Source organism: Hemiscyllium ocellatum, chromosome 4 (genome assembly GCF_020745735.1).
Source record: "Hemiscyllium ocellatum isolate sHemOce1 chromosome 4, sHemOce1.pat.X.cur, whole genome shotgun sequence".
Classification (NCBI taxonomy): domain Eukaryota; kingdom Metazoa; phylum Chordata; class Chondrichthyes; order Orectolobiformes; family Hemiscylliidae; genus Hemiscyllium; species Hemiscyllium ocellatum.
In genome coordinates, this window is record NC_083404.1 from 19968402 (window position 1) to 19993567 (window position 25166).

Sequence of the window (25166 nt, forward strand, 5' to 3'; positions counted from 1 at the left end):
GATTCAGAATGCTGATGCAGACCAGTCAATGGGTGCTGGTCTCTTTCCCTACTCTAACATGGGGATTCGACAGGATATGGTGATCAGAAGTGCCCAGGGCTGTGAGCATGTGAAATCCCAGCATGCCCCTCAGTTACTCTGACTACCACATGGCTTCCACTCAATGGCCCCTGGCTTTTCCGGAAACTAGAGATCATCCCCCTCACCTCTTACACATCCTGAATACAAGTTCTCCTGATTTGCTCTGAACTCTACAATAGCATTTACCCTCCTGAACAGTGTGTCCCATGTAACTACATTCACTAAGGGCAGCTGGCTGCAACACAATGCAAAAATCCAGGAGCCTGGAATGATCCTGAGGTGTGAACGTTAATGATAACAGTCATTTTCAATAGTACAGGTGCATGTCCGCCACCAGAGATTGGATGTCACCTCAGCACCTATTACTCCATGGATAAAACTGACTGCCAGACTTGAGTGGTGGAACTTTCTCCTGCACTGAGCTTCTGTCATGTCCACTGTTTATTTCATTTGTTCATGGGATATGGACACCTCTGGCTGGGCCAGCATTTCTTATCCATCCCAAATAGGCCTCAAGAAAATGATCATGAGCCACTTTCTGGAACTGCTCCATCCAAGGTGGGGTGCACACACAAGAGAACTTCAGGATTTTGACCCAGTGACAGTCAAGGGATTGCAGTCAAGTGTGGAGTCAGGATGTTGTGTGCCTTGGAGGTGAACCTGATACTGCTGGTGTTCCTATGCATCTACCAGCCTTCACCTCTTTGTGGTAAAGGTTACAGATGTGAAAGATGGTTAGGTCTTTCTTGCTAGATGTCTCTGCTTTGCTGGCTTTCAACCCTGTCAGGTCCACTGCTCATGTTTGTGGGTGGAGACATTGCTGCATGAGTTATATAAACACATCAGTGTTAAAGCTGGTACTTCATGGTAAATAGTTGCTTCTATTGCAGCAGAAAGACTTAAATCATTACTTTTATTACTAAAGAATACATTGATTGAGTATGGATATAAAGAGATGCATTTTGTCAAAAGATTTCTTTTTGTCCTGATCAGAGCAATCTGTACCAATTACTGAGGTAAAGGGAAAGCAATAATTCAACACTTATACTGTGTAAGAGGAGAGTGCTGATTGGTTGACAGGTGGACTCAGGTTAATTGCAACATTACCTTTAAGTATTGATCACTCTGTCACGAACGGGATGCTGCTGATAAGCCCAAGATACTTTCAATCTGTCACACAAATGGGCAATGTGGTATATGGACTTCAATGCTGATGTGGTGCTAGGTATGTTGGTTGTATATCCTAAAGACTGGTAGAATATACCAAATAACATATCTCTTTGGTTGTGCACAATAGGCAGGGTACTCAGTGTGGCAATGAATATGGACTTGCAAAATTCAAAATCAAATGTTATAATGTGCAATTGTGCAACGTTTGTTCCATCATCCTGTGTGCTTAAAGAATTATACTAACAACCAATTTGGGTTTTCCAGTAGGACTTGCAATGTAGCACATTTGCACATTGTGTGTATAATGGAAACTACATATATTAATACACGGTCCTGTTTGTTGAGAACAGAAGGAATGTGTACACACATGGCCCCTGTTTCAATGGGATAGAATAGGTGACAATCACTTTCTACTTCATCTGACAGGGGAATGCTTTAACAATCGGAGTCAACCAGCCAAGTTTAAAAGTTTGAATCCTATTGGCAGTTAACTATCACTCATCCTCTAACTGGTGCATGTTCCATTACAATGCCTCTACTAATCAGATTACATTAACTCACTAATGAGCACTCATACATTGAAAAAAAATATTTTCCTTTGATAGTCAATGGCATTACCATCACTGATTTCCCCAATATTAACAAATTAGAGATTACCATTGAACAGAAGCGTCCCATATAAATACTGTGACTGCAAGAGCAGATTAGAAGCCAGGAAGCCTGCAATGAATAAATCACTCCCTAACTCCCCAAAGTCAGGCCCCGTTCTCCAAGGTTTAATTCAGGAATGTGGTCAGGTGTGACTCCCACTTGTCTGAGTGAGTGCTGCCCCAATAACTCACAAACAGCTTGATACCTTCCAGGTCCAAGAGGTCCTATTGATTATCGCAACATCCACAAATATTCACTACCTCCGCTACCACCAGTGCTGAGTAGCAGTAGTGTATGTCATCTTGTAGACGCACTGCAGAAATTCACCAAGGATCCTGAGATAGCACCTTCCAAACTCTCAACTACTTCCTTCTCAAAAGACAAGGTCAACAGCTGCATGGGAACACCATCACCTGCAAGTTCCATCATTCACCATTCTGACTGGAAATATGTTGCTGCTCCTTCTGTATCACTGGGTCAAAATCCTGGACCCCCCTTAACAGTATTGTAGAAATGGTTACACCAAATGACAGCAGTGGTTCAAAAATGCAGCTCAGCATCAACTTCTCAAGGGCAACTAGTGATGGACAATAAATTCTGGCCCCCTTGGCAACTCTCACTTCCTGTGAATAGTTTTGTTTTACAGAAAGTATTCTTGCAAATTCTCCTCATAAATGTAACATGCAGTGTTTCAAAAAATGATTTTTCTCAGAGATGTTCAAGGTCTCTAACACCACATGACTGTTCACATATTATTTCTGATGTCATTCACATGGTTTGAAGCAAGCAGCAGGCATTTGTGTTAATTATAAATTGACATTGTTTTTATTTAGGTTCTAGTTCATCTGGAGATCATACTTTTCCTCATGATATTACAAGCCAATCTGAATTGACACAGCTCTACAACACCCCAGTGGCAAAAGCTGAAAGGGTAATGAGGCCTCTGAATAATTTGGGCTGGTTAGGATTAAGACATTCAAGAGTAAGGCAGCTTAATTGCACTAAGTTTCAGATTTTGATTTGGTATCCTCTAAAACTGTGCCATATAAGGGAACTTTGCACTGTGTTTTGTATATGCAAAAATAAGGTCTGAAAAGTGATGTGGTGACTCTCGAAACTTCGGATATCCTAAAATTTCAGTGTCAGTGTGCAAGTGGAAATGCACATTCAAGGTGATAGATCTTTGAGGTTATTTTGGAATGCCATACCTTCATTGATAAACCTATCCTAGTAAACACAATCCGACATGCACAACACTTTTCACTCATGTCAAATTAATGAATCAAGTTGCTATCAAGGACAATTATCACCTAAGCAGAATAACTAACTCCTTGAAACAAGGACGTATGTGGGGAAATTTTAAAAGCCAAGGCAAAGGATAATTCGTTACCTCTAATTACATGTTAGCTCACATCTGATTCAGGAGGTTGTTGATTTAAATCCCACTCCAGAAGCTGAAGCAAATATTATCGGCTGAGAGTACTGAGGGAGTAATGCACTGTCGGAGGTACCGTCTTTGGAATGAGATGTTTACTTATAGTGTAAGATGTCCTCTCAGTAGGATGCAAAACACCTAACTTTTAAAATACTCACCCTGCTTCCTAACACAACATGGCTAACTCATCCAACTCTGCAATAGCTGTTATGGAGCACATAACAAGAAGAACTGTCAAACTGAATTTTTTTTAAAATTCCTAACTTTCTGCTGTAGAACACCTTTCATTTCATTTTCTCACAAAATACACATGATGAGAAATAAGGGAGATAATGGCCTCGTAGTATTGCCATGAGACTGTTAATCCAGCTCATGTTCTGGGGACCTGAGCTCAAATCCCACCATGGTAGATGATAGAATTTGAATTCAATACAATATATGGAATTAGCAAATCTATGGCTACGATAGATTTCATGTCAGAAAAACCCATCTGTTTCACTAATACTCATAAAGGAAGGAAACTGCTATCTGTACCTGGTCTGGCCTACATGTGACTCCAGACCACAGCAATGTGGTTGACTCTCAACTGCCCTGTGGGCAATTAGGGATGCTGCTTAGCGAGTGACAACCTCATCCTGTTACAGAATAAATAAATAAATCAACTTTGCGGCCTCCAGTCAATATCTCTTGCAAAAGCCCAGTTTTACTTACTTTGTCATTGGTGAGAGCTGAGTGAGTTCTGGAATTTGTGACCTAAACCTTTCTGTCTCTCCACCTCACTGTCTTTTTGATGTTCTTTAGAACTTGCCAACCAAGCTTTGTGCTGGCCTAATATTTTTTGTTCATAATCATTTTATGATTGCATGTCATAATTTTGTTTTATTTTAGTTAAAAATTCCATTCAAGTCAAGACGTTTTCACCCATGAAACTGATGACACTGTCAAAGAGCTCCTAATTTGGGAATGTCTTCTACATTGTACGTGACCATTGCAGTGTATAAACAGTCCATGGTCAGATCAATTCATCATTAAAGATCTGCCATTGCACTGACCCAGCAGTCATATGAAGCCTGATTCAGTGTGGTTGATGGTACTTCTAATCAGTTTAAATTTAATGTAACTAAGCTTAAATGCAGTTAACTATTGTGCCCTTGGTGCGTGACCTACAACTATTGGCCAACTGAAACTACTGATTGCCTGATCACTGAAACTACTGTATTATCTAAATTTTGTTCTTAGATGAATTTAACTGCTAATGTCTGAACAAGAGCCATCTCTACTATACCCATCCTTTCTGCTTAATATGACTCCAGACAGTGGAACACACTCTCCCTTTGATTGTATTCTATTGATGCACCTCAATAATAAGATCACTTGCTTTCTTCTCCTCTCAGGACTTCAACTCATGTTACTACGTACAAACTAAGGATGAAATGGGGTAAGGCACCAAGTGACTCTCCCAGAATTCAAATTAAGTATGGTGGACAGGTTATTTCTGAGTCTAAACGGCTTGATAGCATTGCCATGGGACCTTCCATCACATTACTACTGATTCAAAATGGAAGAATAGGGCAGTAATTGGCTGGAACGTATTTCTTTTCATATAAGTAGTATATATCTGCTCTTTGTGCCATCAATGACATCGATTACAGCTGTATTGGAAAACAAAAGTTGATTGGGACCACAGGCTTCATCAATATTCCTGATGAAGAGTTTATGCCCGGAATGTCGACTCTCCTGCTCCTCATAGCATAAAGCGAGACATTAGTAACCACAAAAGCAAATTCTACCCTGAGGAAAATCACTCTTTCCTCATATCTGAAAATTTTTGCGAAAAGTGGGAAAGCCATCTCACAACCTAGTCAAGCAGAAATCTGACATCGTCGTATTCACAGAATCATTCCTGTCAATCAATGTCCCAGATTCCCCCATCACCTCCCTTGATATGTTCAATCTCGCCATCAGAAGCATTGTGCTATTGATAGAACTATATGATCTTACAACTGAAAAACCAGATTAAAGGTCTGAGATCATATTTCATCCAATAGAGAATGGTGGTGAACAGTAGAACAAATAACTGGAGAAAGAGGTTTTACAATCACCTCATCATGAATGATGGCACAGCCCAGCATAGCTGCGCAAGGAATAAAACTGAAATGTTTGTAAACCTCTTTGGCCTCAAGCATCTAGTGGATTGTCTATCTTGGCCTTCTCCTGAAGTCGCAACATCACAAGCACCTCAGAGAATCCCCACAGTGTGGAAGCAGGCCATTCACCCCATCAGGTCCACATTGGCATTCTGAAGAGCATCCCACTCAGACCCCCCGGTCTCCAATTCCCCCACAGACTCTATCCCTGTAACTGAGCTTCTTCCCGTCCTGGCACCTTCCCCTGCCACCACAGGAACTGTAAAACCTGCGCTCACACCTCCTCCCTCACCTCCATCCAATGCCCTAAAGGAACATTCCACATCCATCAATGTTTTACCTGCACATCCACCAATATCATTTGTTGTGTCCGTTGCTCCCGATGCGGTCTCCACTACATTAGGGAGACTGGACGCCTCCTAGCAGTGTGCTTTAGGGAACATCTCCTGACACCCACACCAATCAACCACACTGCCCTGTGGCCCAACATTACAACTCCCCCTCCCACACTGCCGAGGACATGGAGGTCCTGGGCTTCCTTCACTGCCGCTTCCTCACCACCAGACGCCTGGAGGAAGAACACCTCATCTTCCGCCTCAGAACCCTTCAACCCCAGGGTATCAATGTGGTCTTCAACAGTTTCCTCATTTCCCCTTCCCCCACCTCACCCCAGTTCCAAATTTCCAGCTCAGCACTGTCATCATGACTTGTCCTACCTGCCTATCTTCTTTTCCACCCTCTTCCCTGACCTATCACCTTCATCCCCTCCCCCACTCACATATTGTACCCTATACTAGTTTGTCCCCACCTCCCACCCTCCTCTCATTTATCTCTCCACCCCTCAGGCTCTCTGCCTGTATTCCTGATTAAGGACTTTTGCCCGAAACGTCGATTTTGCTGCTCCTCGGATGCTGCCTGAACTGCTATGCTCTTCCAACACCACTAATCCAGAATCTGATTTCCAGCATCTGCAGTCACTGTTTTTACCAAGGTATTTTCCCTGAGTTGTCGGAGTCCACAAAACCAGAATCTATGCCGGTAGAGGGCTTGGTGGAAATGCTGAACTTGAAGGATAAATTGCAATTCCCGTTTACGTGGTCACCAGACGAACCCAAGGGCATAGATTTAAAGTGAGGGGGAAAGGTGTAAAAGGGACCCTTCTATAAGAGCACTTACCCCCCTGAACAGTGTGTCCCATGTAACTACATTCACTAAGGGCAGCTGGCTGCAACACATTGTAAAACTCCTCTCCAGGATCCTGGAATGATCCTGAGGTGTGAACGTTAATGATAACAGTCATTTTCAATAGGTACAGGTGCATGTCCACCACCAGAGATTGGATGTCATCTCAGCACCTATTACTCCAGGGATAAAACTGACTGCCAGACTGGAATGGTGCAACTTTCTCCTGCACTGAGCTTCTGTCATGTCCACTGTTTATTTCATTTGTTCATGGGATATGGGCACCTCTGGCTGGGCCAGCATTTCTTATCCATCCCAAATAGGCCTCAAGAAAATGATCATGAGCCACTTTCTGGAACTGCTCCATCCAAGGTGGGGTGCACCCACTAGAGAACTTCAGGATTTTGATCCAGTGACAGTCAAGGGATTGCAGTCAAGTGTGGAGTCAGGATGTTGTGTGGCTTGGAGGTGAACCTGATACTGCTGGTGTTTCTATGCATCTACCAGCCTTCACCTCTTTGTGGTAAAGGTCACAGATGTGAAAGATGGTTAGGTCTTTCTTGCTAGACATCTCTGCTTTGCTGGCTTTCAACCCTGTCAGGTCCACTGCTCATGTTTGTGGGTGGAGACATTGCTGCAGGAGTTATATGAACACAGCAGTGTTAAAGTTGGTACTTCATGGTAAATATTTGCTTTAATTGCAGCAGAAAGGCTTAAATCATTACTTTTATTACTAAAGAATACATTGATTGAGTATGGATACAAAGAGATGCATTTTGTCAAAGGATTTCTTTTTGCCGTGATCAAAGCAATCTGTACCAATTACTGAGGTAAAGGGAAAGCAACAATTCAACATTTATACTGTGTAAGAGGAGAGTGCTGATTGGTTGACAGGTGGACTCAGGTTAATTGCAATATTACCTTTAAGTATTTATCACTCTGTCACGAATGGGATGCTGCTGATAATCCTGAGATACTTTCAGTCTGTCACACAAAACGGCAATGTGGATATATTGACTTCAATGCTGATGTGGTGCTAGGTATGTTGGTTGTATATCCTAAAGGCTGGAAGAATATACCAGATAACATATCTCTTTGGTTGTGCACAATAGGCAGGGTACTGAGTGTGGCAATGAATATGTACTTGCAAAATTCAAAATCAAATGTTATAATGTGCAATTGTGCAACATTTGTTCCATACTCCTGTGTGCTTAAAGAATTATACTAACAACCAATTTGGGTTTTCCAGTAGGACTTGCAATGTAGCACATTTGCACATTGTGTGCATAATGGAAGCTACATATATTAATACACGGTCCTGTTTGTTGAGAACAGAAGGAATGTGTACACAAATGGCCCCTGTTTCAATGGGATAGAATAGGTGACAATCACTTTCTGATTCATCTGACAGGGAAATGCTTTCACAATCAGAGTCAACCAGCCAAGTTTAAAAGTTTGAATCCTATTGGCAGTTAACTATCACTTATCCTCTAACTGGTGCATGTTCCATTACAATGCCTCTACTAATCAGATTACATTAACTCACTAATAAGCACTCATTCTTTGAAAAAAAATTTTCCTTTGATAGTCAATGGCATTACCATCACTGATGTCCCCAATATTACCAAATTGGAGATTACCATTGAACAGAAGCTGATCTAAACTTCCCATATAAATACTGTTACTGCAAGAGCAGATTAGAAGCCAGGAAGCCTGCAATGAATAAATCACTCCCTAACTCCCCAAGGTCAGGCCCCATTCTCCAAGGTTTAATTCAGGAATGTGATCAGGTGTGACTCCCACTTGTCTGAATGAGTGTTGCCCCAATAACTCGCAAATAGCTTGATAGCTTCCAGGTCCAAGAGGTCCTATTGATTGTCGCAAGATCCACAAATATTCAATACCTCCGCCACCACCAGTGTTGAGTTGCAGTAGACACACTGTAGAAATTCACCAAGGATCCTGAGATAGCACCTTCCAAACTCTCAACTACTTCCATCTCAAAAGACAAGAGCAACAGCTGCATGGGAACACCATCACCTGCAAGTTCCATCATTCACCATTCTGACTGGAAATATGTTGCTGCTCCTTCTGCATCACTGGGTCAAAATCCTGGACCCCTCCTCCCCCTAAACAGTATTGTAGATGTGGTTACACCAAAGGACAGCAGTGGTTTAAAAATGCAGCTCAGCATCAACTTCTCAAGGGCAACTGGTGATGGACAATAAATGCTGGCCCCCTTGGTGACTCTCACTTCCTGTGAATAGTTTTGTTTTACAGAAGGTATTCTTGCAAATTCTCCTCATAAATGTAACATGCAGTGTTTCAAAAAATGATTTTTCTCAGAGATATTCAAGGTCTCTAACACCACATGACTGGTCACATATTATTTCTGATGTCATTCACATGGTTTGAAGCAAGCAGCAGACATTTGTGTTAATTATAAATTGACATTTTTTCTTATTTAGGTTCTAGTTCATCTGGAGGTCCTACTTTTCCTCATGATATTACAAGCCAATCTGAACTGACACGGCTCTACAACACCCCAGTGGCAAAAGCTGAAAGGGTAATGAGGCCTCTGAATAATTTGGGCTGGTTAGGATTAAGACATTCAGCAGTAAGGTAAGTTAATTGCACTAAGTTTCAGGTTTTGATTTGGTATCCTCTAAAACTGCCATATAAGGGAACTTTGCACTGTGTTTTGTATATGCAAAAATAAGGTCTGAAAAGTGATGTGGTGACTCTCGAAACTTCGGATATCCTAAAATTTCAGTGTCAGTGTGCAAGTGGAAATGCACATTCAAGGTGATAGATCTTTGAGGTTATTTTGGAATGCCATATCTTCATTGATAAACCTATCCTAGTAAACACAATCCAGCATCACAGCCCTTGTCACTCATGTCAAATTAATGAATCAAGTTGCTATCAAGTATAATTATCACCTAAGCAGAATAACTAACTCCTTGAAACAAGGAAGTATGTGGAGAAACTTTAAAAGCCAAGCCAAATAACTATGGATAATCCGTTACCTCTAATTACATGTTAGCTCACATCTGATTCAGGAGGTTGTTGATTTAAATCCCACTCCAGAAACCGGAGCAAATACTATCGGCTGAGAGTACTGAGGGAGTAATGCACTGTCGGAGGTACCATCTTTGGAATGAGATGTTTATTTATAGTGTAAGATGTCCTCTCTTAGCAGGATGCAAAACACCTAACTTTTAAAATACTCACCCTGCTTCCTAACACAACATGGCTAACTCATCCAACTCTGCAATAGCTGTTATGGAGCACATAACATGAAGAACTGTAAAGCTGAATTTTTTTTTAAATTCCTAATTTTTCTGCTTTTATATTCTTTGTTTAGGTTTGTTTTTCCGTGTTTTAAGATGGAGTCAGAGAGTGGTGACACTGTAGAACACCTTTCATTTCATTTTCTCACAAAATACACATGATGAGAAGTAAGGGAGATAATGGCCTCGTGGTATTGCCATGAAACTGTTAATCCAGGTCATGTTCTGGGGACCTGAGCTCAAATCCCACCAGGGTAGATGGTAGAATTTGAATTCAATACAATATATGAAATTAGCAATCTCATGGCTATGATACATTTAATGTCAGAAAAACCCATCTGGTTCACTAATACCCATAAAGGAAGGAAACTGCTATCTGTACATGGTCCAGCCTACATGTGACTCCAGACCACAGCAATGTGGTTGACTCTCAACTGCCCTGTGGGCAATTAGGGATGCTGCTTAGCGAGTGACAACCTCATCCTGTTACAGAATAAATAAATAAATCAACTTTGCGGCCTCCAGTCATCTCTCTTGCAAAAACCTAGTTTTACTCACTTTGTCATTGGTGAGAGTTGAGTGAGTTCTGGAATTTGTGACCGTAACCTTTCTGTTTCTCCAACTCACTGTCTTTTTGATGTTCTTTAGAACTTGCCAACCAAACTTTGTGTTGGCCTAATATTTTTAGTTCATAATCATTTTATGATTGAGTGTCATAATTTTGTTTCATTTTAGTTAAAAATTCCATTCAGGTCAAGAAGTTTTCACCCATGAAACTGATGACACTGTCACAGAGCTCCTAATTTGGGAATGTATTCTATATTGTACCTGACCATTGCAGTGCATAAACAGTCCATGGTCAGATCATTTCATCATTAAAGATCTGCCATTGCACTGACCCAGCAGTCATATGAAGCCTGATTCAGTGCGGTTGATGGTACTTCTAATCAGTTTAAATTTAATGTAACTAAGCTTAAATGCAGTTAACTATTGTGTCCTTGGTGCATGATCTACAACTATTGGCCAACTGAAACCATTGATTACCTGATCACTGAAACTACTGTGTTATCTGATTTTTGATCTTAAATGAATTTAATTGCTAATGTCTGAAAAAGAGCCATCTCTACTATAACCATCCTTTCTGCTTAATATGACCCCAGACAGTGGAACACACTCTCCCTTTGATTGTATTCTATTGATGCACCTCAATAATAAGACCACTTGCTTTCTTCTCCTCTCAGGATTTCAACTCATGTTACTACGTACAAACTAAGAATGAAATGGGGTAAGGCACCAAGTGACTCCCCCAGAATTCTAATTAAGTATCAGTGGTCAGGTAATTTCTGAGTCTAAACGGCTTGGTAGCATTGCCATGGGACCTTCCATCACATTACTACTGATTCAAAATGGAAGAATAGGGCAGTAATTGGCTGGAACATATTTCTTTTTATATAAGTAGTATATACCTGCTCTTTGTGCCATCAATGACATCGATTGCAGCTGTATTGGAAAACAAAAGTTGACTGGGACCACAGGCTTCATCAATATTCCTGATGAAGAGTTGATGCCCGAAATGTCGACTCTCCTGCTCCTCGGATGCTACCTGACCCTGTGTGCTTTTCCAGCACCACACTTTTCGACTCTGATCTCCAACACCTGCAGTCCTCACTTTCTCCTCTGTCCAGTGCACTCAATCATTATTTGGTGTCACCTAGAATTAAGGGAATTATCTGAAGAGGATAGCAAATGGATCAGTGGTCAGCACACCGGCCCCACATCATCAGGGAGCTGGGCTCAATTCCACCTTTGGGCGACTGTGAGAATTCGTACATTCCCCCTGTCTCTGCATGGGCTTCTTCTGGGCGCTCCCACAGTCTGAAGATGTGCAGGCTCGGTAGACTGGCTATGCTAAAATTGCCCATAGTGTCCTGGGATGTGCAAGCTGGGTGGCTTGGCTGTTGGAAATGCTCAGTTACAGGGATAGAGTCTGTGGGGGAATTGGGGACTGGGGGGTCTGTGTGGGATGCTCTTCAATGTGGACCTGATGGGGTGAATGGCCTGCTTCCACACTGTGGGGATTCCCTGAGATGCTTGTGATGTTGGGACTTCAGGAGAAGGCCAAGAGAGACAATCCACTAGATGCTTGAGGCCAAAGAGGTTTGCAAACATTTCAGTTTTATCCCTTGCACAGCTACGCTGGGCTGTGCCATCATTCATGATGAGGTGATTGTAAAACCTCTTTCTCCAGTTATTTGTTTTACTGTTCACCACCATTCTCTATTGGATGAAATATGACCTCAGACCTTTAATCTGATTTTTCAGTTGTAGGATCATATAGTTCTATCAATAGCACAATGCTTCTGATGTGAGACTGAAAATATTAAGGGACGTGATGGGGGAATCTGGGACATTGATTGACAGGAAAGATTCTGTGAATATGACGATGTCAGATTTCTGCTTGACTAGGTTGTGAGATGGCTTTCCCACTTTTCACAAAAATTTTCAGGTATGAGGAAAGGGTGATTTTCCTCAGGGTAGAATTTGCCTTTGTGGTTACTAATGTCTCATTTTATGCTGGGTGGTCAACCCCCATGTTTCCTTCTTGAATTTCCTGCATTGGTTTATATAAGTTATCTTTTTAAAGATTAGTTGTTACATGTGAAGAAAGATAAAATCCCAGAGGGCCATGGGGCTGCTCTCTCATTCGAAGGCCATGACTGATCATAGGATCATAGAATCCCTGCAATGTGGAAGCATCGAGTCCTCACTAATCCCTCTGAAGAGCACCCCACCCGGACTCATTCTGTGAACTATCCTTGTAACCCTACATTTCCCATGGCAAATCCCTCTGCCTGCACAACCTTGGATTGTGGGAGAAAAATGGAGTACCCGGAGGAAATCCACACAGACATGAGGAGCATATGCAAACTCCACACAAACAGTTACCTGAGAGTGGAATCACATACAGTTCCCCGGTGCTATGAGGTAGCAATGCTGGTTACTGAGCCATTGTGCTGCCTATGGTGATGGTGACTTTAACCTGAGGGTAACATGCTTTAAGCAAAGGGAGAGACAGAGAGAGACTTTCATGATAATTTCTGCTGGTGCAGGAATTGAACCCATCTGTTGGCATCAGTCTGCATCATGCCAACTTCCCAGCTAATCTTGTGTCTCTAATTATTGTGTTGGTGTGCAATGGTAACTCATTTACAATGCAATAGACTTGTTCAGCCAAATTGGGATAAACACTGGCTATTACAATAATCTTCAGACAAAGCTATAAAACACACACAAACAGCAGCAAAGCAGAAACTTAATGTTGTTAGTTAATGTGTGAAAGTTTGAATCATTTACAGACAAAATTTCTCAATGCTTTAGAGTTACCACAGTTGATGGACACAAGTGGTTAATTCATAAAGGACGTGGATTTGGTATCTCATCTGACACTATTGTCGTTGATGCTGTTCATATATCAGAAGAGTGGAGAGTAAGTCTAAACATCTGCTAGAAGCTCTTTTTCAAGCCAAAACTGATTTCTGGAATAGTGGATATTTAGCATCATTTTTTCATTGTGTAGGTGACAGATGTGAGTTTTGTATGAGGACGTACAGTTGGAGACTTTGTGCAAGCAGACGGTGAAAACTATGATTTGCTCACTGACAACTGCCACCATGCTTCCAGGAGAATGTTGCAACAATAGACAATTCTACATGCTGCATGTCTTCAATTGTAATGAGGAAATGTTTTAATGATCCTAGTTCCAAGACAGTCAGCTAAATGTTGGATTCTTGTGTGATCTAAAACAAAAGAGTAGAGAAATATCTTTAATCTGCCTCGTCTTTTTGACGCAATCATTTCCATTTCTCCATAAACTGCATGGGATTCTCTGGAAAAAACATACACATAAATGTTCAGAATACAACATAATAAAAGGTTCTGAATGCATGGCACGGTCTGAGCAGACTGCTCCAACACATATTTAGAGAAATGTTACATTGTGCATTGCAAGGATTGTAAAATGGCTTAAATTGTTACACTAAAATGTGTTAAAATGATCAATGATTTCCAAATACAAAGTTGGTACTTTGATTGCATATTTCACAAAGGGGTTCATTCTGGAATCTGAAATGGCAGCCGTTCATCGTTACTCACCATCGGTAATGCCTTGATGTGTCTTTGAAAATGTAAAAATGCTTTCAAGCTGTTGTTATCATCCAAAGCTCTTGCATCTTATTGCTTTATTTATGCTTCTGCTTTTTAGATTAACCTATTTTCAACTTTAATAATGCTGATATGCTTCCAAATAAAATGTTGTTATTTTCTGTTGTAAACCTCTGCTTCCATCGCACTTACTCAAAGCTGGAATATTTAACTGGGAGTTTTGTAAATTCACTCAGGGGCTGTGGGTGTTGCTGGCTGGCCAGTATTTTACTGCCCAACCCGAGATGCCATTGAGAAAGTGGCGATGTGCTATTTTTTTGAACTGCTCCAGTCCACATGAGGAGAGCAACAATGCCCTTAGTGAGGGAATTCCAGGGTTTTGATCCAGCACCAGTGAAGGAACAGCAATATATTTCCAATTCAGGATGGTGAGTGACTGGGAGGTTGACTGCAGGTGGTGGTGGTCTCATGCATCTGCTGCCCTTGATATTCTAGTTGGAAGTGGTCATGGGTTTAGAAGATGCTGTCTCAGGATTTTTGGTGTATTTCTGCTGTGCATCTTGTAGCCAGGATATGATGTTGGATGTGGGTGTTTGTAGATGTGATGCCAATCAAGAGGGCTGCTTTGTTCTGGATGGTAAACTACAGGAGTGCACCTATCCAGACAAGTGAGTACTCCATCACACTCCTGACCTGTTCCTTGTTGATGGTAGACAGGCTTCAAGGAGTCAGGAGATGAGTTACTTGCTGCAGTATTCCCAGCCTCTGACCTGCTGCTACAGCTACTGTGTTTATATGGCAAGTCCAGTTGAGTTTCTGATCATTGCTAATCACACAGTTGGTGATAGTACGGGATTCAGTGATCATCCTACTCTTCTTATTACCTATCAGACATCAATCACAGATTTAAATTTAACAATTGACAAAGCATTAATTACAATAAAATTCCACTAAATCTTCTGCATTTAACAGCACCTGAACAGATACAGCCTTTACCTAGTTCCCATACAAATATTCACTGAACCCAGGCTAACCATCTCTCTAGGGGCCTGCCTCAACTAATCTCCCCCATGATCTGATTGCGCTTTGACAAGGTAACCCACACTAGCCGACTACTCACCCTAAACCATCTCAAATAACCACCTGACCCAATTACCCACCCAGGAGGGAAGCATCGACTGGCACACATGTTTCTGCAGTGCCATGTCTCAAGGAGGCAACAAAGAGAAAGTTACGGAGAACACGGGAACATTGGATGTTGGAACAAAGGATGGTCATTCGTCTTCAAACCTGCTCCACAGTTCATTAACTTCATGGCCAATTTGTTGTTGTTTAAGCTCCTGTTTACAAGCAGTCAAAGTTAATAAGTTCACATTTTCCCATATTATATTTTATCTGTCAATGGTTTTGATGACACACCTAACCTACCTATCCTTTATACACTTTCTACCTCCGCCTCATAAATTACTTTCTGAGCTATCTCTGTGTCATTGGCAAATGTGGCTACCATACATTCGGTCCTCACATCTACGTTATTGATATGTATTGTAAATCAGGCACCTACCCTGATACCTGTAGCACTGCAATAGCTACAGCCCACTAAGCTGAAAAACAAGATCCATTTATCCCCTCTGGTTCTGATAATCAATCCTTTATCCTTACTGATATACTACTAACATCAAAAGTTGATATAAAATAAGAGTTTATGCTGTACCAGTTTATCAAATGCCTTTTGGAAATTCAATAATATCCCCATTTCCAAAGGTTACTCCTTTTATTTTTATTCCTCCAACATTTCAAATGAAATTACTTAAGTATGATCGCCCTTTGACAGAAATATCAGATCGTGTTATGATTTTGTAAATATCTTACTATAAACTCTTTAATAATCTATTCTTGCAATTTCCCTGTGATAAATATTTGGCTAACTGGCCTACCCTTTTCTGCTATCTGTCTACCTCCTTTCATGAGTTACTTTTCAATCCAAGGGGAACTTGACATGAGTTACTTTTCAATCCAAGGGGAAACTTTCATAATCTAAAGAACATCTGAACATTATATCCAAGGCTTCCACTATCTCTGTAGTCACTTCCTTATAGACCTGATCATGGTGGTCTTGGGGATTGACAGATTTTAGTCATAATAGTTTTCCCAGTTCTGCATCACTGTTGCTGGTAACCTTTTCAAGTTTCTTTTTCACCTTTTGATATTCAAGTCAATGGGAAGTTTTCTAAGTATTCAACAGTGCAGGAAATCTCAAAATATCTGTTCAATGGCTCTGTTTTTTTTTCCTGTTTCCCTCATTAATTTCCCAAGCACTCTCACTGAAGGACCACCATTACCTTTAGTTACTCTTTTACTATTCAAATACTTGTGTTATTTCTGATTAGCTGTTTTGTTAATTGCTCACTAGCTTTCTCTCATTCCCTGACTCCTTCTGAGATATTATGCTTTGTTTGTCATTCTTTGCTAGTCCTTAAAATATTTCCAATGTTGTGAAGCATCACTAAAGTTTAACATCCTTACCATTGTTATTTAGTCATGGATGACATAAATTGTGAAGAAATGGGGAAACAGGTGAAAGAAATATTTGCTGGCCATTACTAAATATCTCCATTAAAAAATTCCACTATATTTCTGCTATCATGCCTATTAACCAACATTCCCAGTTTTCTTTAGTGGGATCTGGCTTCATGCCATTATACTCACCTTTTTATTTTGGTTTAAAAATGTTGTCTTAGAATCAAACTTCTCCCTCTGAACTATACATGAACTTCTATCATGGTACAATTGCACTTGCTCAGAAGTTGTTTTTCTATGAGGTTATTATTTAATTTTTCTCATTGCTCATTTCTTGGTTTAGAATAGCGTACTCCCAATTTTGCTCTAGAACACTCTGCTCTCAGACATTGATTGATTTGATTTATTGCCACACGTACCTAAGTACAGTGAAAAACTTTGTTTGCAAGCAGATCATTTTAAGCAGTGACATACAGATTATATGGTGAAAATCCTTGGACAGAATAAGGCACACAGATTACACTGCACAAGTTGTGCACAAGACATGGTCAACATCAACAAGATCAATATTTGAAGTTCGTGAGACTGTTCATCATTCAAACAATGGCACAGAAGAAGCTGTTCTTCAACCTGCTGGTGTGGGATACTCTTGGATAGCATGAGTACATTTTATCTCTTAATTTTGCAAGCTATTTTTACCAGTCTGTGTTGACTGATCTGCATCCTGATTAAATTTACTCATGGTTATTGTGGAATATTTCTTACACACCTTCTTTATTTTTTCGTGTAATTAACTGTTTGGGAATAGTTAAAATGCAAATGACCTCCGACATTTCCTATTTCTTATATCGACCTACACTAATTCTACAGCTTGATGTTTTGAACTACGGCAATCTCTCACTTCAGTGTGAATTACAATCTTGATTATCAGAACTACTTCGACATCATTTTCTGTCATCTTCTATGTTTGAAAACCAGTTAGAAATGTCAACAAAGTTAAGTCCTACTCTTGCAAACATGTCTCAGTAAAAGTTACAAGTTCATACATAATTATTTCTAACTGTGGTAACAATTCATATTCTGTCATGAATGTCATGTGCATCTAAGCAGAACCTTTAACTCTGTCTTTTCACTATATTGCCAAACTTCAGCATTATCTGCTCGTGCTATCCTTACGATTAGAGACCGTGCCCGTTCTGACTATGCTTTAGTTATCATTACCTGAGTTGCTATCCTGCTCTATTACCTAGTTGTTTCCTGTTCATGTAGCACATCTTCTCTTACATGATCCCTTTCCTCCTTATGTAGTTTGAAGCCCACTCCACCACCAAAGAACACAGATCCCTGTATGGTCCCGCTGAATTACCTCCTGCAGGACAGCTCCCACTTCCTTCAGTAATAGTGCCAGTGTCCTATGAATGGAAAACCACATCTCTAACTCTGAGATTTCAGTTCTAGTCTCCATGTTCAAGGCTGCAAACAGATTGTCATCAGACAGAATGCAAAATGACACTTTTCTCCAGTGAAATACATTTATTTTGATACATTTCCATCTAACACCATTTCTATTTTCCTTTTCCATAGAAAGCTGACATTGCACCACCTAGTGGTATTTAGTTTAAATTGCAACTTGAAGTAATCAAATCTCTCAAAATCAAATATGTCTGCCATTGATGCTCAGGTTACATCAAAGAAGAAAGCACACCTTGTCAGCACCCAAGACGGAGGCGTCCTTACAATCCAACATTTCTACCAAAGGACAAGGAACACAATACAACTTGAACTATTGAACGGATGTTAAAATCGTAGTGATCATTTGATAAAGCTTGTAATAAATAGCACATCTGTACAAACTAATAAAGAAAGTCTTTGAACAAAAGCTTGTTTATCAAATAGTTTTACTGTTACAAGAAAAGTATGCAGGTTAAATAATGACTCTGAATGCTGATCAGTATGCAACTGGCCAATGAGGAGAAGTATAGTCTCTTCTGAGTTAGTGATAGCCCCATGGCTGAAGTCACTGCACTCCAATTAACTGAAGATTCTCATTTAAGTCACCTCCAGATGGAGGACAAGGGCAGCTGGAAATTATGCATTTCTGGAGGAAAGGAACATCCTGCTTGCGATGAACATCCTGCCAGCTTTTACCACTAAGATTAACAAATGAACAGTGACTACTCTCGTAAGATACTAGGGACTGGCTGACCTCTTGAGAATCATGTACCAGTAATTCAGTGCAAGCATGAGTGTGGAGATTTAAAAAGAAACCAAATTAATTCTGACAGAGGGCACAAGATTCTCTCCGACTTGGGGGGTATTCCAATGTCTATTATTCAGGAGCACCATTTCTAACACTCAACCCCTCGTGTCCTGAAGGACACGGCTACCAGATTGGGCCAGTAGCCGGGGCTGGGAGAAACAGCAAAGGGAAAAGCAATTTACTTTACCTTAGCCCCACCATTCCACCTGTTGGAATAGCATCTCTCTATGAAAGCATTGATAAAAATAACTAACACAGAAGTTGTAGTGATAAGAAAATCTGTACATATGATAGGTACCCTCCATTAGCTGGGAAGATTAGCTGGGAAGCTGGCATGATGCAGACTGATGCCAACAGATGGGTAAAATTCCTGCACCAGCTGAAATTATCATGAAAGCCTCTCTCTATCTCTTCTCTTGCTTAAAGCATGTTACCCTCCAGTTAAAGTCACCATCACCATGGGCAGAACAATGGCTCAGTAGCCAACATTACTACATCATAGCACCAGGGAACTGTATGTGAGTCCACCCTTGAGTAACTGTTTGTGTGGAGTTTGCATATTCTCCTCATGTCTGTGTGGATTTCCTCCGGCTGCTCCATTTTCCTCCCACAATCCAAGGACGTGCAGGCAGCAGGGATTTGCCATGAGAAATGTAGGGTTACAGGGATAGTGTAGGGAATGAGACCGAGTGGGGTGCTCTTCAGAGGGGTCAGTGAGGACTCAGTGCTTCCACATTGCAGGGATTTTATGATTCTATGATCAGTCATGACCCTCCAATGAGAGAGCAGCCCTATGGCCCTCTGGGATTTTATCTTTCTTCACATGTAATAACTAATCTTAAAAAAGATAATTTATATAAACCACTGCAGGAAATTCAAGAAGGAAGCATGGGGGTTGACCACCCAGCATAAAACGAGACATTAGTAACCACAAAGGCAAATTCTACCCTGAGGAAAATCACCCTTTCCACATATCTGAAAATTTTTGTGAAAAGTGGGAATGCCATCTCACAACCTAGTCAAGCAGAAATCTAATATTGTCATATTCACAGAATCATTCCTGTCAATCAATGTCCCAGATTCCTCCATCACCTCCCTTGATATTTTCAAGCTCACTATCAGAAGCATTGTGCTATTGATAGAACTATATGATCCTACAACTGAAGAACCAGATTAAAGGTCTGAGGTCAGATTTCATCCAATAGAGAATGGTGGTGAACAGTAGAACAAATAACTGGAGAAAGAGGTTTTACAATCACCTCATCATGAATGATGGCACAGCCCAGCTTAGCTGTGCGAAGGATAAAACTGAAATGTTTGCAAACCTCTTTGGCCTCAAGCATCTAGTGAATTGTCTCTCTTGGCCTTCTGCTGAAGTCGCAACATCACATGCACCTCAGGGAATCCCCACAGTGTGGAAGCAGGAGATTCACCCCATCAGGTCTACATTGGCATTCTGAAGAGCATCCCACACAGATACCCCCCCCGCCTCCCCCCCAATCCCCAATCCCCCCACAGATTCTATCCCTGTAACTGAGCATATCCCACAGCCAAGCCACCCAGCTTGCACATCCCAGGATACTATGGGCAATTTTAGCATAGCCAGTCTACCGAGCCTGCACATCTTCAGACTGTGGGAGCACCCAGAAGAAGCCCATGCAGAGACAGGGAGAATGTACAAATTCTCACAGTCGCCCAAGAGTGGAATTGAGCCCAGCTCCCTGATGAATTCGGGCCGATGTACTAACCATGGATCCATTTGCTATCCTCTTCAGATAATTCCCTTAATTCTAGGTGACACCAAGTAATGATTGAGTGCACTGGACAGAGGAGAAAGTGAGGACTGCAGATGCTGGAGATCCGAGTCGAAAAGTGTGGTGCTGGAAAGCACACAGGGTCAGGCAGCATCCGAGGAGCAGGAGAGTCGACATTTCGGGCATCAACTCTTCATCAGGAATGTTGGTGAAGCCTGTGGTTCCAGTCAACTTTTGTTTTCCAATACAGCTGTAATCGATGTCATTGATGGCACAAAGAGCAGGTATATACTACTTATATAAAAAGAAATATGTTCCAGCCAATTACTGCCCTATTCTTCCATTTTGAATCAGTAGTAATGTGATGGAAGGTCCCATGGCAATGCTACCAAGCAGTTTAGACTCAGAAATTACCTGACCACCGATACTTAATTTGAAATCTGGGAGAGTCACTTGGTGCCTTACCCCATTTCATCCTTAGTTTGTACGTAGTAACTTGAGTTGAAATCCTGAGAGGAGAAGAAAGCAAGTGGTCTTATTATTGAGGTGCATCAATAGAATACAACCAAAGGGAGAGTGTGTTCCACTGTCTGGAGTCATAATAAGCAGAAAGGATGTTTATAGTAGAGATGGCTCTTGTTCAGACATTAGCAGTTAAATTTATTTAAGTACAAAAATCAGACAACACAGTAGTTTCAGTGATCAGGCAATCAATGGTTTCAGTTGGCCAATAGTTGTAGATCATGCACCAAGGGCACAACAGTTAACTGCATTTAAGCTTAGTTACATTAAATTTAAACTGATTAGAAGTACCATCAACCGCACTGAATCAGGCTTCATATGACTGCTGGGTCAGTGCAATGGCAGATCTTTAATGATGAATTGATCTGACCATGGACTGTTTATGCACTGCAATGGTCAGGTACAATGTAGAAGACATTCCCAAATTAGGAGCTCTGTGACAGTGTCATCGCTTTCATGGGTGAAAACTTCTTGACCTGAATGGAATTTTTAACTAAAATGAAACAAAATTATGACACGCAATCATAAAATGATTACGAACAAAAAATATTAGGCCAACACAAAGTTTGGTTGGCAAGTTCTAAAGAACATCAAAAAGACAGTGAGGTGGAGAAACAGAAAGGTTTAGGTCACAAATTCCAGAACTCACTCAACTCTCACCATTGACAAAGTGAGTAAAACTGGGCTTTTGCAAGAGAGATGACTGGAGGCCGCAAAGTTGATTCATTTATTTATTCTGTAAAAGGATGAGGTTGTCACTCACTAAGCAGCATCCCTAATTGCCCACAAGGCAGTTGAGAGCCGACCACATTGCTGTGGTCTGGAGTCACATGTAAGCCAGACCAGGTACAGAGGGCAGTTTCCTTCCTTTCTGAGTATCAGTGAACCAGATGGGTTTTTCTGACATTAAATTTATCGTAGCCATGAGATTGCTAATTCCATATATTGTATTGAATTCAAATTCTACCATCTACCATGGTGGGATTTGAGCTCAGGTCCCCAGAACATGACCTGGATTAATAGTTTCATGGCAATACCACGAGGCCATTATCTCCCTTACTTCTCATCATGTGTATTTTGTGAGAAAATGAAATGAAAGGTGTTCTACAGTGTCACCACTCTCTGACTCCATCTTAAAATATGGAAAAACAAACCAAAACATAGAATATAAAAGCAGAAAAATTAGGAATTTAAAAAAAAATTCAGCTTTACAGTTCTTCATGTTATGTGCTCCATAACAGCTATTGCAGAGTTGGATGAGTTAGTCATGTTGTGTTAGGAAGCAGGGTGAGTATTTTAAAAGTTAGGTGTTTTGCATCCTACTGAGAGGACATCTTACACTATAAGTAAACATCTCATTCCAAAGACGGTACCTCCGACAGTGCATTACTCCCTCAGTACTCTCAGCCGATAGTATTTGCTCCGGTTTCTGGAGTGGGATTAAAATCAACAACCTCCTGAATCAGATGTGAGCTAACATGTAATTAGGAGTAATGAATTATCCATAGTTATTTGGCTTGGCTTTTAAAATTTCTCCACATACGTCCTTGTTTTAAGGGGTTAGTTATTCTGCTTAGGTGATAATTATCCTTGATAGCAACTTGATTCATTAATTTGACATGAGTGACAAGTGTTGTGCATGTCGGATTGTGTTTACTAGGATCGGTTTATCAATGAAGGCATGGCATTCCAAAATAACCTCAAAGATCTATCACCTTGAATGTGCATTTCCACTTGCACACTGACACTGAAATTTTAAGATATCTGAAGTTTTGAGAGTCACTACATCACTTTTCAGACCTTATTTTTGCATATACAAAACACAGTGCAAAGTTCCCTTACATGGCACAGTTTTAGAGGATACCAAATCAAAACCTGAAACTTAGTGCAATTAAGTTGCCTTACTCTTGAATGTCTTAATCCTAACCAGCCCAAATTATTCAGAGGCCTCATTACCCTTTCAGCTTTTGCCACTGGGGTGTTGTAGAGCCGTGTCAGTTCAGATTGGCTTGTAATATCATGAGGAGAAGTATGATCTCCAGATGAACTAGAACCTAAATAAAAACAATGTCAAATTATAATTAACACAAATGTCTGCTGCTTGCTTCAAACCATGTGAATGACATCAGAAATAACATGTGAACAGTCATGTGGTGTTAGAGACCTTGAATATCTCTGAGAAAAATCATTTTTTGAAACACTGCATGTTACATTTATGAGGAGAATTTGCAAGAATACTTTCTGTAAAACAAAACTATTCACAGGAAGTGAGGGTTGCCAAGGGGGCCAGCATTTATTGTCCATCACTAGTTGCCCTTGAGAAGCTGATGCTGAGCTGCATTTTTGAACCACTGCTGTCATTTGGTGTAACCATTTCTACAATACTGTTAGAAATGGGGTAGGGGGGGTGAGGAGGGGTCCAGGATTTTGACCCAGTGATGCAGAAGGAGCAGCAACATATTTCCAGTCAGAATGGTGAATAATGGAACTTGCAGGTGATGATGTTCCCATGCAGCTGTTGCCCTTGTCTTTTGAGATGGAAGTAGTTGAGAGTTTGGAAGGAGCTATCTCAGGATCCTTGGTGAATTTCTGCAGTGCGTCTACAAGATGACACACACTACTGCTATTCAGCACTGGTGGTAGTGGAGGTAGTGAATACTTGTGGATGTTGCAATAATCAATAGGACCTCTTGGACCTGGAAGGTATCAAGCTGTTTGTGAGTTATTGGGGCAGCACTCACTCAGACAAGTGGGATTCACACCTGATCACATTCCTGAATTAAACCTTGGAGAACGGGGCCTGATTTTGGGGAGTTAGGGAGTGATTTATTCATTGCAGGCTTCCTGGGTTCTAATCTGCTCTTGCAGTCACAATATTTATATGGGAAGTTTAGATCAGCTTCTGTTCAATGGTAATCTCTAATTTGTTAATATTGGGGAAATCAGTGATGGTAATGCCATTGACTATCAAAGGAAAATATTTTTTTCAATGTATGAGTGCTCATTAGTGAGTTAATGTAATCTGATTAGTAGAGGCATTGTAATGGATCATGCACCAGTTAGAGGATGAGTGATAGTTAACTGCCAATAGGATTCAAACTTTTAAACTTGGCTGGTTGACTCCGATTGTTAAAGCATTCCCCTGTCAGATGAAGCAGAAAGTGATTGTCACCTATTCTATCCCATTGAAACAGGGGCCATGTGTGTACACATTCCTTCTGTTCTCAACAAACAGGACCGTGTATTAATATATGTAGTTTCCATTATACACACAATGTGCAAATGTGCTACATTGCAAGTCCTACTGGAAAACCCAAATTGGTTGTTAGTATAATTTCTTAAGCACACAGGAGTAGGGAACAAACATTGCACAATTGCACATTATAACATTTGATTTTGAATTTTGCAAGTACATATTCATTGCCACACTCAGTACCCTGCCTCGTGTGCACAACCAAAGAGATATGTTATTTGGTATATTCTACCAGCCTTTAGGATATACAACCAACATACCTAGCACCACATCAGCATTGAAGTCAATATACCACATTGCCCATTTGTGTGACAGACTGAAAGTATCTCAGGATTATCAGCAGCATCCCGTTCGTGACAGAGTGATAAATACTTGAAGGTAATATTGCAATTAACCTGAGTCCACCTGTCAACCAATCAGCACTCTCCACTTACACAGTATAAATGTTGAATTGTTGCTTTCCCTTTACCTCAGTTATTGGTACAGATTGCTTATATCAGGACAAAAAGAAATCCTTTGACAAAATGTATCTCTTTATATCCATACTCAATCAATGTATTCTTTAGTAATAAAAGTAATGATTTAAGCCTTTCTGCTGCAATAAAAGCAAATATTTATCATGAAGTACCAACTTTAACACTGCTGTGTTCATATAACTCCTGCAGCAATGTCTCCACCCACAAACATGAGCAGTGGACCTGACAGGGTTGAAAGCCAGCAAAGCAGAGACGTCTAGC